Source organism: Mustela nivalis (assembly GCF_964662115.1).
Source record: "Mustela nivalis genome assembly, chromosome: 15".
NCBI lineage: Eukaryota > Metazoa > Chordata > Mammalia > Carnivora > Mustelidae > Mustela > Mustela nivalis.
The window spans coordinates 47,740,050-47,757,418 of NC_139034.1; positions in this window are offsets into that span (position 1 = coordinate 47,740,050).

Genomic DNA, 17,369 nt, shown 5'->3' on the forward strand with positions numbered 1-17,369 from the left:
AATTTTGACATTTTCTTTAAGAAAATATTTTGAGCTGCAAGGAATTTGAAAAGCTCATCAATTTGTTTCTTCCTTTAGCTGGTTGAATATGAACCAAAGTAGGAGTTTCTTATTATTTTTTCCCCTTACCTATCTTTGTTTTTATTTGATTGTTTTACTTTTGTTTTTCCTTGAGGATGTACTAAAGAGTGGCAAAGGTGGGGACACCGATAATGTTCTTCATAATCTTTCATATTTATATTCATATCCAAACTAATTTTAATATATCAAATTTTTTAAAAAAGATTTAATTTCTAACCAATCTCTACACCCAATGTGGGGCTCAAACCCACAACCCAGAGATCGAAAGTTGCATACTCCACCAATAGAGTGAGCCAGGCACCCCCATATTTCAAGTTTTTAATTTTATATTGTAGTAATTTTAAGGATGCAATGCAGCATTGTTAATTATAGGCACGGTGGTAAACAGATCTATTAAATTTATTTATCTTATCTAACTGAAACTTTAGGCCTGTTGGTTAGCAACTCTGCATTTCTTCTTCCACCCAGCCCCTTAGTAACCACCAATCCACCAAGTGAAATTATGCAATATTTGTCATTCCCTGACTGGCTTATTTAATTTAGTATAATGTCCTCAAAGTTTATTTCATGCTGTTGCATATTGCAAAGTTCTTTTTTTTTTTTTTTTTTAAGCCTGAGAAATATCCCATTGTATGTATATACAACATTTTATTTGATGATGGGTACATTGCTTCCACATCTTGACTATTGTGAATGGGCTGCAATGAATATGGTGTTGTTAATATGATCATATGATCATATGATAGTTCTACTTTTAATTTTTGAGGAATCTCCATACTGTTTTGCATCCTGGCCTCAGCATTTTACATTTCCAACAACAGCGTATAAGTATTCCAGTTTTTCTACATTCTTGCCAACCCTTGTCTTTTGTTTTTTGGGGAGAAGGGATAGCCATCTGACAGGTATGAGGCAATATCTCGTTGTGGTTTTGACTTGTATTCCTACAGTGATTACTGACATTGGCCATCTTTCATATAACTATTGACCATTTGTAGGTTTTCTTTGGAGATATATCTATTCAAATCTTTAGTCCATTTAAAAAATTGAGTTTAGTTTTTTGTTGTTGCTACTGTACTGTACACAGGAGTTCTTTATATGTTTTGGAAAATAACTGCTATCAGATATATGATTTGCAAATATTTTCTCCCATTCTTTTTCACTCTGTTGATTCTTTCATTTATTATGAAGAAGCATTATAGTTTGATGTAGTCTTACTTTTCTGGTTTTGTATTTGTTGCCTGGGCTGTTGCCATAAAATCATTGCCAAGACCAATGTCATGAAGATTTTCTGCTACATTTTCTCCTAGAAGTTTTACAGAGTCACATCCTACATTTAAGTTTTTAGCCTGCTTGAGCTGATTTTTGTGTATGGTGTAAGATGAAGATCCAATTCCATTCTTTTGCTTGTTTGCCTAGAACATCCAGTACCATGAAGTGATGAACAGTGGTGAGAGTAGATACCTTGCTTCGTCTTTGGTCTCAGAAGAAAATCTTCCAGTTTTCACCATGGAGTTAACTGTGTGCTTCTTGTATATGGTCTTTATTATATTCAGATACTTTCCACCTACTGCTACTTTAAGTTCTTTTGTTTTTGTTTTTTCCTTATCATGAAAAGTCTTTGAATTGTGCCAAATGTTTTTTCTGTATCTATTGAAACTGGTATGATTTTTATTTTTTATTCTGTTCATGTGACTTTAACATTGATTAATTTTCATGTGTTGAACCATCTTTACATCCCAGAGATGAATCTCCTTTGGCCACGATATTTGATATCTTTATGTGATGTTGAATGTGATTTGCAGTATATTGTTGAGGATTTGTGCATCTTACCATCTTATTCATCAGGGATATCAGCCCACGGTTTTCTTGTGGTGTCTTTATCAGGGTAACACTGGACTCATGATATATATTTGGAAGTGTTCTTTCCACTTCAGAACTCCAGTTCAGAATTCCACTTTGGAATAGTTTGAGAAGGAGTGGTATTAATTCTTCTTTAAATGTTTGGTAGAAGTCACTAGTGAAGCTATCTGTTCTTGCTTTTATTTATTAAGTAGGTTTTGATTATTCATTCAGTGTCTGTACTAATAATAGATCTGTTCAGGCTTTCTTTTTCTTCATCATTCAATCTTGTTATGTTATATGTTTTTAGGAATTATCTGTTTCTTTTAAGTTACTCAATTTGTTGGCAAATATTAATCATCATATCTTCTTTATTTCTGTGACATGATATGACTCTTCTTTCATTTCTAAGTTTTTATTTGAATATCCCTTCTTTTTTCTTAGTCAAGCTAAAGGTTTGTCAATTCTGTTTATCTGGGAAAAAAACAGCTTAGTTTCACTGATCTTCTCTATGGTTTTTTAATCTCTATTTCATTTATTTCACTCTGATCTTTGTTATTTCCTTCATTCTGCAAACTTTAGGTTTAGTTTGTTCTTTTTTTCAGTTGCTTAGTGTATAATTTAAATTGTTACTTGAGATCTTTATTTTATTTTTAAATGTAAATTTATTTATTTTTAAATGTAAATGTAAATTATTTTATTTTTAAATGTGAATATTCATCGCTATAAATGTCCCTCTTAATTCTTTTTTTTTTTTTTGCATCTTATAACTTTTGGTATGTAGCATTTTCATTTTTGTTTCTGCCAAGATATTTTTCAATTTCCCTTTCGATTTCTTCTTTGACTCTTTGGTTGTTTAAGAGTGTGATGTTTATGGGGCGCCTGGGTGGCTCAGTGGTTGAGCCGCTGCCTTCGGCTCAGGTCATGATCTCAGGGTCCTGGGATCAGGTCCCGCATCGGGCTCTCTGCTCAGCGGGGAGCCTGCTTCCTCCTCTCTCTCTCTCTCTCTCTGCCTGCCTCTCTGCCTACTTGTGATTTCTCTCTGTCAAATAAATAAATAAAAAATCTTCTAAAAAAAAAAAGTGTGATGTTTTTCTCATACTTGTCAAAATTTAAGAAAAATTGTTAAAAGACTAAATCTTATGTTAAGTGTTCTTACCATGATAGATTAAAATTTAAATAAATTATAAACATCATCTACTGTTTTCAATAAAAAATTATAAAACAAAATTAAAACTTCCTGATATCTCATACCTCCCTTTCTCTATGAACTAATAACTTTTTATGTTATGCTTTCTGTATCTATGTATTTTTATAGGAATGGAAAATACATTATACATTATGCTGTATAACTTGCCTTTCTCAAACAAGTCATATTTGCATTTTTTTTTTTGGTTCCTGTTTACTAAATTAATCTTATTTGTTTTCCTGTCTTTGTTTCCTTCTTTCTTATGTATGGGGAAACACATTAAATCTTTTTTTATGGCAAGCTGGTCTTATTTTATAAATAAATTTCTCCATTTAAAAAATGAATTTTATTTTCAGAAAACTTAACATAACAATACCATTCAACTAAAATAAGCTTTATTCACTATTATTATAAGAATGATTAAATAAATTTCTTAATCCAGTGTTTTCATTCTAAGTACCATAAGAATAATAAGCCTTATATAGCTACTGCACCCCTGAATGCATAGGTTAACCAAAGAATGTCAGTTTTACTTAACTTTAAACCAATAGTATACTCTAGTCATCAGCTCTCAATTACCCATCTTGAGAGATTAGTGTCTTGCGCCAAAGGGTGGTAAAATTTTGTTTTGGACAATGGGACTTTTAGCCTTATTTATTTATTTATTTATTTATTTATGACAAGTTAAAACTGACACTTTTTTTCTTGTGATTTATTAAATATATCAAGATAAACAGCTTTAAATTATAATTAGTAAATAAATATAACGTAACCTATGAACTATTGCCTGCCACATATTCAACCTTTTACAATTTACTCATCTTTTTGTCCTAAAGATAAATTATATATCATTATGCGACATGTATTTTTTAGAAGCATTATGAAAGATAATAACACATAGATCTAGATACTAGATTATTTATATGACAAATTGCGTTTTTAAGTTTGCTTAAAGCAAAATTAGAACTTTCATTGTACCTAATTCTATACCTACAAGAAATTTAGTCTAACTCTGTGATTACTTCTAGCTGTCTTCTTGAATTTCTTATCTATTTTCTTGTCATTTGGATTTGAAGTTTAAAAAGAAGGAATGACAAGAGAATTTACAAACCTAGCATTACATTTTATCTTATATATATTATCATTGAGTTGTATATATTAATGTTTATATTATTTATGATCAATGATAATTACTAAAATTTTCCCTCAACATGTTGCTGCTTCCCAAGGGAAGGAGATATGATCATTATTATATTTTTTGTTCAATGCAGACAAAACACATAGGGACCAGGATTTTCTCTTGATGTCCTGGAGCTTAGTGAGTGGTTTGAGAATAAGGAAAATCTACCAACCTCCTCCTAATTTTTTAGGATTTCTTTCTCATGACTTTGATATTGAAAAAGACTATTGACCTCCATTTTGAAGCACTAGTTCCGTACACTGAGTCTAATCAAACCACATTTGTGCAGTCCATTAGTTTTCAAATTATGTCTACACAGCTCATTTGGATCAAACTGGATAAATATTTAAAAAGACATGAAAAAGAAATATGATTTTCAAAAATACAGTTTTCTATAGGCTTTTTAGTGTTATCTCCTATTATGGTTCTCAAATAACTTGTTTTTCTTTCCTCTTCTTTATTTCCAGAATTGTACAAATGGAATAGATTCATGAGTGCCTCTTTTTTTTCCAAGTAAATTCAGTAAATCTCCTAATTACAAATATAATACAAAAAATTTGTATTGAATGGTTTACTATACTTGGAAAAGGGCATTCTGAAAAACTTATTTTTATTTGTTTTTTACAATGAAACATTTATGTTTTCTAGGACAAAAAAGATTTTCAAGGTTAATAACATAATTATTTTAATTCTAAGTGTTAAAATAAATGTGTTCTGATTTTTAAAAGTGTACTTTCTTATAAAGCATTCAGATCTCTAGCCCTGCATTTCATTGCATTGTGATAGGAAATAATCGTGTCCATTAACATACTTTCAAAATGCCAGGAAATCAATAATTATCTTAATGTCTTCCCATGTTTACATGCACTGTATTTTCTTTTTTTTTTTTTAATTTTTTATTTTTTATAAACATATATTTTTATCCCCAGGGGTACAGGTCTGTGAATCACCAGGTTTACACACTTCACAGCACTCACCAAAGCACATACCCTCCCCAATGTCCATAATCCCACCCCCTTCTCCCAAACCCCCTCCCCCCAGCAACCCTCAGTTTGTTTTGTGAGATTAAGAGTCACTTATGGTTTGTCTCCCTCCCAATCCCATCTTGTTTCATTTATTCTTCTTCTACCCACTTAAGCCTCCATGTTGCATCACCACTTCCTCATATCAGGGAGATCATATGATAGTTGTCTTTCTCTGCTTGACTTATTTCGCTAAGCATGATATGCACTAGTTCCATCCATGTTGTCGCAAATGGCAAGATTTCATTTCTTTTGATGGCTGCATAGTATTCCTTTGTGTATATATACCACATCTTCTTGATCCATTCATCTGTTGATGGACATCTAGGTTCTTTCCATAGTTTGGCTATTGTGGACATTGCTGCTATAAACATTCGGGTGCACGTGCCCCTTTGGATCACTACGTTTGTATCTTTAGGGTAAATACCTAATAGTGCAATTGCTGGGTCATAGGGCAGTTCTATTTTCAACATTTTGAGGAACCTCCATGCTGTTTTCCAGAGTGGCTGCACCAGCTTGCATTCCCACCAACAGTTTAGGAGGGTTCCCCTTTCTCCGCATCCTCGCCAGCATCTGTCATTTCCTGACTTGTGGATTTTAGCCATTCTGACTGGTGTGAGGTGATATCTCATTGTGGTTTTGATTTGTATTTCCCTGATGCCGAGTGATATGGAGGACTTTTTCATGTGTCTGTTGGCCATCTGGATGTCTTCTTTGCAGAAATGTCTGTTCATGTCCTCTGCCCATTTCTTGATTGGATTATTTGTTCTTTGGGTGTTGAGTTTGCTAAGTTCTTTATAGATTCTGGGCACTAGTCCTTTATCTGATATGTCGTTCAGAAAACTATAAAGTACTCATGAAAGAAATTGAGAAATGTATTTTCATATTTAAAAACTAGTAAATCTGCATTTATATGAAACTATTCAATTTAGGTGAGATGGACCCCTTAGGGAGGAAAAAAAGAACGGCCCATTTTTTCCCCTGCCACTTCTTCTGTTTGAACACACCATTTCTCACATCTCTTTCTCACCCATGAATGTCATCTTGAGTATATTCCACAACTTTCCCTCCACTTTTAATTAGGATATCTGTCTGTTTCACTTATTAAAGTGGCTAGTTCACCGGAAACAAAAAATTTTTCATCACCTGGCCAGTTTACATTTCCTCTTTGGCTTGAACCAGACTAGGAAACCTGCAGTGGGAAAAGAAAAGATGTACACTCAATGTCCTTGTTCATTCCTACTTCAAGGTGTTTCTCTTCTGCCTTTGTTTCCTCCAGACTGACATATGGAAGGAGATGTGAGAAGCAATCAAAGAGTCCTAATTATGGGTTTTATGGTAGTCTGACCTTGTGCTGTCTATCTTTTTGTTTTGTGCAGTTGCTTCAGGCACCAAAGGGCTTATGAGACTGTATATCCTTGGAACATGTAATGCACTCTCTGGATGATATATTATCACTTTCCCCTCGGCTTATGCTTGTGCAGAAACCTCACCATGACAGGTAACCCTCTTGAGTGAGGCGCTTTCAATCCCACTCTATTAAAATTAATGTTTGCAGTGTCTTCATAACATATGGGAAATCTCATCACCTTTGCCCTGCTGTATTCTCGAAGTTTAATTTGCTCCTATGGCATCCTTTATCCTTGACTCTAAAATCACAATTAGTTCTAGCCAGTCTCTTAGCTGGCTTCCCAAGCATCAGGATATACAGGTCAAAATGCTATAAGAAGCATCTCATATTGTTCTGTGCCTAGTAACTCAGTGACCCTGGAATGTTAAAACCCACTTCTTATTGCTTGTATTCCACAATATTTACTTAACATATATGAATAGATACCATAATGTTCTTATTATAAGTTGCTATTAGTCAATTAGGCCAACTCTTTTTCATAAAAGCCAAAGAGGCATAAAAACAATATTCTGGTAGGAGATCAACAGCAAATAAATACTAATCAAATGATATGTTAATCTGGAGATGTAATTAATATTTAAAATTTTCATTTGCAGGTGGAATAGTTATTTTAACATTATATATGTCTTTATTTGCAGCAATCGAAAATAGAAATTTTCTAAACTTTTTAGATTTCTAGATATAGATTAAAACTGATATCAGCTACCATAGCCATTCTGACCTATTATAACACCGTATCAGTTGATTTTTCAAATATTTTGGCATGGCACAGACATAACATTTGTTATGTTGAGACAAAACTTTACATAATTAAAATTAGAATGGAGAATATATTAATAGCAATTGAAAGCAATGCTTTATTTTGATGCCATGATCTAAATTTTTCATTTCAAGTCTCTTGTAATATAAAGTAAATGTCCATTATTGATTTTTAGATTGTGGATATTTCCAAAATTGTATTCCCTATTTCATTTTTATCTTACTGGAGACTACTCCAAAATGAACATACATTAAAATTCATTGTGTCGATCCACCAATATTTGTGCAGTTTACTATATAACAATAGAAACAAAATTAAAAATGAAATTAAGCATAAAGTCATTATTTCTTTCTGTTTCTTAAAAATCTTTTAAGTATGCAATAATTAAAATGAAGACAGTGCACTCTACCCTTCCCGATTCTTGCTTTTTCAAATTGACATTCGAAAGGATCCCAAGCCTGGACTTCACTATCTGTGATTCATTTGATAAAAGTATTTTTCTTATGTATCAAAGACATTTTATAGCTCCCCAATTTATGGTCATAAACTGAATTAGTTTTTCATAATTTTCAACTTAGGCTTATAAATACAACTATGATTAGGCCAACCAAAAAGGACTTTTAAGGCAGTGAAACTGCTCTATATGATACTATAATGGTGGATATACATCATTAAAATTTGTCCCAACTCATAGAATATAAAACACTAAGAGAACCATAATATAAACTCTGAACTTTGGGTGATAATGATGTGTCAATGGCAGTTTTTCATTTGTAGCAAATGTACCCCTCTACTACAGATTGTGACAGAAGAGGAGGCTTTGTGTGTATGAGGGCAAGTGGTATATGGGAAATCTTGGTCCCTTTTACCCAGTTTTGCTGTGAAACTGTAAGTTCTCTGAAAAAATAAAGTCTAAGAAGAATTAAAACCCAAAACATCAAAGATTTTTTTCATGTTCACGGTATGTGTCCATTACAATGATAAAATCTTTGTTAGTAGAAGAGCAGTGCTTGTCATATTCATTCATGACTTAGTTAACAAACTACTCCATGTTATGAAACCACCATTACAACATAAGACCTTAGAAACTTCTCAGTGAGAGGAAGAGAATATGGTGAATCACATGGCTGCTCTTCAGTGTTTTTTTTTTCCCTAGAAGCACAAAGAAGCCCATTCCATTCACAGTAATCTAACTAAAGTAAGTCACATAGTTATATCTAATTTAAAAAGTTGAAAAGTAGTAAGTCCACTATGACCATAAAAGACAGAGAGTCTTCTTTCTACATAAATAATACATTCAGCCAATCCTCAAGAGACACAGCCAGTGGTGCCATCCAACTTGAGACTCAAGTTCAAAGTTGAAGGTTCCTATTAATGAGATTGATAAATATATTAAAATAAGCTTGGTCAGGAAGACTTTGCTTTCTCACATAAAAAGCTTAAACAGTTTTTGTAAACAAAGTAGTATGATATTGAAGTTGAAACACAGGAAAGTAAATTGCAAAGAAATAAAATTAGTTCTTGGTGTTGGACCTTATAGTATAATAAATAAAATGTTCACATAATACATGGTGCTGGCACAATTAGTTATCTATCTAAAAAAGAAAAAAAAGTAAATTCTAGCAAAAATTTATAAAGAAAAATATTCCAGATGGAATAAATGCTAAAATGTTCATTAAAAATAGTAAACATTTTTATTTATTTGGGAAATACATGAGAACTTATTAAAGAAGTTATAAAGTAAATAATTTAAAAAGGATTGATCATATTAATGGGGAGGGGGTTTGGGAGAAGGGGGTGGGATTATGGACATTGGGGAGGGTATGTGCTTTGGTGAGTGCTGTGAAGTGTGTAAACCTGGTGATTCACAGACCTGTACCCCTGGGGATAAAAATATATGTTTATAAAAAATAAAAAATTAAAAAAAAATAAGATTTTTTGAGAACTACACTAAAAATAAGAGAAAAGCAATGTACTATAAAATAAATGCAAATCAAATGATAATGTAATAGGTAGTTTCTAAAACAAACAAAGCACTCTTAAATTTGGTTATAAGTGATAAGTGAAACCACTTAAGCGAAACATGGGAAGTTATTAATTGGCAATACACAGAAGTAGAAATTTAAATGTCCAGACTATATGAAAACTCATTCAATTTTGTTAGTGTTCAGGAAAATGCAAATTAAAGTAACAAGCTCTAATAACTGAGCTATAACTACTTAACTGTCAAATTAGCATAATTCAGTATGTGAAAATTTCAAATGCTAGCATGAGTGTATGTAGAAGAATGTATGCAAAGTCTACTCTCAGTGACTGCCAAGAAATGTGAACTTCAATAAACATGTTGGAATGTGTTTCTTAATATTTGTATAGTAACAAATAATGTGGACTCTTTGACCTGTTTCTCTCACCTCTGGAATCAAATGCACACACACACACACACACACACACAGTATAAATACATGCTTATATTCAGGGAGTGCTGCAAAAAAATTTGTTCCAGCACTTTTGTGATGGAAAAATAAACTTCAATTTTATCTCAATGCTAATCAACAGTGGAAAGAATGAAATAATTACAGAATGATTTTACCATAGAATACTAAGCCATTGTATAAAGGATTGAATAATTTTTACCGCAAGTAATTGTGCTTTTATAATATATTCATGGTGGAAAAGCAAGCTATGAGCAAATCTGTGTTGTTTGTTACCACTGAGATATATAATTACATTACATTATTTATTTTTAAAATATACTAAGTAGTATGGGCAAGGATAATATAGTAAAGAAGAAAGAAAATGAATGTTTTACAGGTTAGTGAAACAAAATGTAACAAAGTAGAACAAATATACTTGGCATGGTGCTCATTAAAAATACAGAATATAGTGGTGCCTGGGTGGCTCAGTCAGTTAAGTGTCGGACTCTTGATTTTGGCTCAGGTCATGAACACAGAATCCCATGATCAAGCCCCTCGCTGGGCTCCCTGCCTAGTGGGAAGTCTGTCATCCTCTCTTCTGCTCCTCTCCCTGCTCGTTCTCTCTCTCTCTAAAATAAATATATCTTCTAAAAATATAGAATGTAGTATTATGTGCTATTAACATAGGAAAATATTAAGATTGTATCTAAATATAACACATCTGTGGTTTCATTTTAGGACAAATGAAAAAATGTGTACAAAAATTATATACCTGGATAAATAATATTGATTGAATTATAGAGTGCAATTATGGGCAAATTGTATAATCATATTTCTAACAGATAGTAATAATAAAAGTAGTGCACATGTCTAATATCCTATTTTTCATACACACATTGTTCTAAAAATCTTAACACACAAACACACTTGTGTGTCCACACACCTTTCTCTTTCTTCCTTCTTTTCTCCTCTTTCTTTCTTTCTCCTCTTCTTTCTTTCTTTTCCTTCCTTCCTTCCCTCCCTCCCTGTCTTTCTTTCTTTCTTTCTTTCTTTTTCTTTTCTTTTCTTTTCTTTTTTCTTTTCATTCTTTTTCCTTCATTCCTTAATTCCTTCCCTCTCTCCTACCCTCTTTTTTTCCTTTCCCTTCCTTTTTTTCCTTTTCTTTCTTTCTTATTTCAAATTTTTATTTAAATTCCAGTTAGCTAACATATAGTGTAGTATTAGTTTAGTGTAGAGTTCAGTGAGGAATCACTCACATACAACACCCAGTGCTCATCATAAGAATCACAAGCCCTCCTTATTTCCTATCATCTATTTAACCCATTCTCCTGCCCACCTCCCTTCCAGCCATCCTCAGTTTGTTTTCAGTTAAGAGTCTCTCTTCTGGTTTGCCTCTTTTTTTTTCCCCCTGTGGCCATCTATTTGTTTCTTAAATTCCACATATGAGTGAAATAATATGGTATTTATCTTTTTCTGACTTATTTCACTTTGCATAATACCCTCAAGCCCCACTCACGTCATTGCAAATGGCAGGATTTCCTTCTTTTGATGACTGAGTAATATTCCATTATATGTATTCACCATCTTTACCCATTCATCAATTGATGGACATTTGGACTTTTTCATAATTTAGCTATTGTTGATAATGCAGCTATAAATATTGGGGTGCATGTATATCTTCAAAGCAGTATTTTTTAGTCTTTGGTTAAGTACTTACGAGTAAAATTGCTGGATCATAGTGTTATTCTACTTTTAACTCTTTGAGGAACCTCCTGTTTTCCAGAAACAGTTTTCCAAAGCCAGTTTTGCTAACTGGTGGTATCAATTTGCATCCCTAACAACAGTATGAGAGGGTTCCTCTTTCTCCACATCTTTGTTTACATCTGTTGTTTCCTGTGTTGTTAATATTAGCCATTCTGAAAGGCATGAAGTGTTATCTCAGTGTGATTTTGATTTGTGTTTCCCTGGTGATAGATGATGTTGAACATCTTTTTATGTGTCTGTTAGCCATCTGAATGTCCTCCTTGGACTATGTCTTCTTGCTCATTTTTTAAACTAGATTATTTGATTTTCGGGTGTTGAGTTTCAGAAGTTTTTTATATATTTTAGATACTAACCATTTATTGGATATGCCATTTACAAATACCTTCCTCCATTCCAAAGGTTGCTTTTAGTTTTGTCAATTGTTCTCCTCACTGTGCAGAAGCTTTTCATTTTGATGAAGTTCCAATAATTTATTTTTGCTTTTGTTTCCCTTGCCTCAGGAGATGTATCTAGTAAGAAGATATTATGGTCAATGTCAGTAGGTAGCTGCCTGTGTTCTTCTCTAGGATTTTGATGGTTTCCCATCTCATATTTAGGTTTTTCATATATTTTTAATTTGTTTTTGTGTGTGGTGTAAGAAAGTGATCTAGTTTCATTCTTTTACATGTTGCTGCCCAGTTTTCCCAGCAGCACCTGTGAACATAGGGTCTTTTTTCCATTGAATATTCTTTCCTGCTTTGTCAAAGATTAATTGAGCATATAGTTACAGGTCATTTTCTGGGTTTTCTATTTTGATCATTGAACTGTGTGGCGATTTTTGTGCCAGTACCATACTGTCTTGATGACTACAGCTTTGTAATATAACTTGAAGTCCAGAATTGTGATATATCTACCTTTGCTTTTCTTTTGGTTATTTGATGCTTTTTGTGGTTCCATACAAATTTTAGGATTATTTGTTCTAGCTCTGTGATAGGGATTTTGATAGGGATTACATTAAATGTGTAGATTGTTTTGGTAAAGTAGACATTTTAACAATATTAGTTCTTCCAATTCATGAGCATAGAATGCCTTTCCATTTCTCTGTGTCGTTTTCAGTTTTGGGTTTTTTTTGTTTTGTTTTTTTGTCTTTTGTTTTTTGTTTTTTTTTTTTTTTTTAGTGTTTTTTAGTTTTCAGAGTGTGGATATTTTGCCTCTTTGGTTAGGTTTATTCCTAGGTATCTTATGGTTTTGGGCGTAATTGTAAATGGGAATTATTCCTTGATTTCTCTTTCTGCTGCTGCTTCATTATCAGCGTATAGAAATGCAATAGATTTCTGTATGTTGATTTTGTACCTTATGACTACAGAATTCATGTATCAGTTCTAGCAATTTTTTGGTGGAGTCTTTTGGGTTTTCTACACAGAGTATCATGTTATCTGCAAATAGTGAAAGTTTTATTTCTTCCTTACTGATTTGGATACATTTTACTTCTTTTTTTTTGTCTGATTGCTGAAGCTAGGACTTCTAGTACTATGTTAAATAACAGCAGTGAGAGTGGACATATCTGTCTTGTTCCTAACTATAGAGGAAAAGAGCTCAGTTTTTCCGCCAATGAAGATAATTTTAGCTATGGGTTTTTCATATATGTTCCTTATGACTTCTGTTTCTTCTATCCCTACTTTGCTGAAGGTTTTTATTAACAATGCATATATACCTTGTCCAGTGTTTTTCTGCATCTATTGAGAGGATAATATGGTTTTTATTCTGTCTTTTATTAATGTGGTGTATCATGTTGATTGATTTGTAAATATTGAAACACCTTGCAACCCAGGAATAAATCCTACCTAATTATGGTGAATGATTCTCTTAATGTACTGTTGGATTCTATTTGCTAAGATTTTGGTTGAGAATCTTTACATCCACATTCATCAGAGATACTGGCTCATAGTTCTTTCTTAGTGGAGTCTTTCTCTGGTTTTGGAATCTGGGTCATGCTGGTTTCATAAAATAACTTTGGAAGTTTTCCTTCCATTTCTATTCTTTGGAAAAGCTTCAGAAGAATTGGTATTAACTGTTCTTTAAATGTTTGTAGAATTTGGGGCAACTGGGTGGCTCAGTGGGTTTTGCCTCTGCCTTCCTCTCAGGTCATGATCTCAGGGTTCTGGGATCGAGTCCTGCATCGGGCTCTCTGCTCCGCAGGGAGCCTGCTTCCTCCTCTCTCTCTGCCTGCCTCTCTGCCTACCTGTGATCTTTCTCTGTCAAATAAATAAAATCTTTAAAAAAAAATGTTTTGTAAAATTCCTCTGGGAAGCCATCTGGCCCTGGAATTTTGGTTTTTTTTTGGGAGATTTTTGATTACTGATTTAATTTCTTTGTTGATTATTGGTTTTTTAAAGTTTTTTTTTTAATTTCTTCTTATTTCAGTCTTGGTACTTTGTAAGTTTCTAAGAATTTATCATTTTCTGCCACATTGCCTGATTTAGTGGCATATAATTTTTTATAATATTCTCTTATAATTGTATTTCTGTGGTGTTGATTTTTGTCTTTCCTCTCTCCCTTGTGATTTTATTTATCTTGGTCCTTTCTCTTTTTGATAAGTTTGGCTAGGGGTTTATCAATTTTATTAATTTTTTTAAAGGACTATTGATCTATTTGATCAATCGATCAAATTTTATGATCTATTTTATTTGTTTCATTGATCTATTTTATTTGTTTCTGTGTCAGTTATTTCTGCTCTAATCTTTATTATTTCCCTTCTTCTTCTGGTTTTAGACTCCATTTGGTGTTCTTTTTCTAGCTCCTTTAGGTTTGAGCTTAGGTTGCTTATTTGAGATTTTTATTATTTCTTGAGGTAGGCCTCATGGCTATATACGTCCCTCTTTTAAGGCTGCTTTTACTACATCCCAAAGGTTTTGGACCATCATGTTTTCATTTTCATTTGTTTCCATGCACTTTTAAATTTTTTCTTCAATTTCCTGGATGATGCATTCTTTCTTAATATAATGTTCTTTAACCTCCATGTATTTATGTTCTTTCCAAATTCTTTCTTTTGGGATGAATTCTTTCCTCTTGGCAATTTCTTTAGGTCTCTGTCTTCTTCTGTGTGAGGAAAGCCTGTTATGTTTCTTGCTCCTGAGAGGAATGAAGGGGAGGTCATATAATGTACAGGATCTGGTGCTTCAGGAAATGTCTTTGGTGTGTGCTGTGCACACTCTGCTGCTGTGTTTTGGCTGCTCTATCTCTGTGGAGTTTCTCCTTACCTGCAGTTGGGAGTCTTTGGATCTTGGCCAGAATGTGGTCACTTGTAACCTGGTGTGCTCTGATCCGCTTCTCAAAAGAGACCTGATGTTATTTCCACAAGAACTGAAGTATTGCAGAAGTTTATAGTCAGTAGACAAGATACGTGTAGGGGTTTGTGCTGGTTTTCTGAGGGAGGGGACACTGCACTGGTTCTTGGGCACATAAAGCAGCATCAGCCAAGTGCAGGGGGTTAGGACTTGGCATAAGCAGGCTAGGCAGCCAGTGTTGGTGCTGTGTTCTTTACTGAAATTGATCTATGCTGAGCGATGGGGGAGGGAGATGGCACCAGCCCGCTCTTTTGTCCCTAGAGAGAAGAGTTTGTGTTTTTTTGCTCTCAGGGAAGCCCTCCCAAAAGAGTGAATGATTTCCCCTCATGTGTCCTATGCTTTTCTCAGATGACTGTTTTCACACTGTGTCTCAGTTTCTTGCCTACCAGGAGCAAGACAGTATTCTTTGGGCTCTATCCTAGCAAGGCTGGCTGAGTTTTAAAACCCTAAACTTTGGGGGCCTTGTGTGATGGGGACCTGGGCTGGTCTTCTGGGCAGAGCGTCTTGCCACACTGGGATCAACGCAGGTTTGACCCAGAAGGGCAGCTGCACCAGAATACAGGAGGGTGGGGTTTTGGAACAAAGTATATAAGCAGCCTGTCTCCAGATTAGCTGCCCTCAGCAGGTGTCTCTGCATCTATGTGGAGGGGCAGGAAAAGGAAATGAAGCCTGCTGGCTCTTTTGTCCCCAAGAAGCAATGCCACCTCTCTTAGATGTACTCCAAGAAGAAGGAGCAGTCTCCCCAGTGCATCTCAGTGATCCTAACATTGTGTCCTCTAGCCCATGTTACCTGCTCGCCTTTTCTCCAGAAACACAGCAGTGCCTTCACGGCTCTAAGAAGCCATGCTGGCAACCTCTAAAACTTTAGTCTTTGATTCCCACTGGTTGTAAAACTCACAAAATATCAGCCCCTCTCTTTTTCCTGGTCAATGGCTCAGGGAAGTGTTCTCCTTGTGTAATCCCCTGTGTACTGCTCTCTCTTTTTCTTGCCTTTTTCCACAACCAGGGTTCCCTTCCCTCTGCAGCACCCATGATCTTTTTCTTCTCCAGACCATGTCTCATTACTTCCTACAGTCCTTGATACGGCCTCTTCTCTTCCTCTAATTGTGCAGTTTGTTCTGTCAGTCTTCAGATCAATTTCTTGGATATTCAGAATGGATTGACATTTATCTAGCTATGTTTGAAGGAGGAGGCAAGTCTATGGTCCTCCTACTACTCTGACATCTTAGCTACCCCCTCCACACACATTCTTGTACACAGTCAGCAACTGTCCTTTTCTTTACATATGGTAACCACGATTATACAATTATCTTTCCTAACACTCTTATACTCCTCCTGAGATTTCACCACATAATCCTTTAGTCAAATTTAAAATGTCCTGACATCTCCCTGTTCCTTCATGTAGTATATCATTGTTTCTAATTTATTTACCTTTTTTATGGTGAATATCTTCTAAATGGTAAAACAATTTGTAGTAAGAGTCTTCTATGGTCTTAATATATCTCACATTAAGATGTTCATCAATCAAAAGGTTAAGATATATTATTCCCTTTTGTAATTTTTACATTTGTGTTTATAGTTTTTACTAAGCTCATACTATTAGACCATGAAAGATATCTGAACCAAAAGGTACATATGAAAATAATTCCTCTGTCAACAGTTGAATATCTTTTATCACTTTATATCCTTAGAGTTATTTAATGGAGGGATATCCTAAGAGTAAGTAAAGAAATATTTGATGTTTGTTTGGGAACATTATTTTCCAGATTTTGTGGGTTGTAGAAGTAATAGTTCCCTCTTTCTGATATGACCAATGTATCACTTTTTGCTGTCTTTTTCTTACAGCAGGAAATTTATTCCTAGTCAAAAAATCAGGTCATTGTTGTTTTGAATAACCCTCCTTCTGAGAACGGGCTTCCAATTTCAACTTATTTTTCTTTCTGTAAAAAGATATTTATAGCATAAGTGAATAATTTTTCAACAAGTGATGAATTTAAAGGATAAATGTTACTCTGCTTGTGAAGTTTGTCTACGTGCTTCCTCTAAGTCGATAAGAGAATGTGTGGTAAAACTGTGGGTGTAACAGAAGGTGCTCAGACTGTCATAAAGCTGGAGGATATGATGGAAGATCCATCTATTCTTAGCAGAAAGCAGACAGAGAGTGTACGAGAGAACTGCTACTCTTCAATGAGAGAAAGGACAAAGAACCAAAGAACACCGGGGATAGTAGCATAGAGGAAGATTTGTCATTCTTTATATATCAGATGATTTTTCATAGGGATCAATAGATTATTTTTATTACTTTAACAAAAAAGTTGACTGTGGAGAAACTTCCTGCACATTCATGGATGTGATGATTCCAATGTCCTTGAAATTCTTGCCC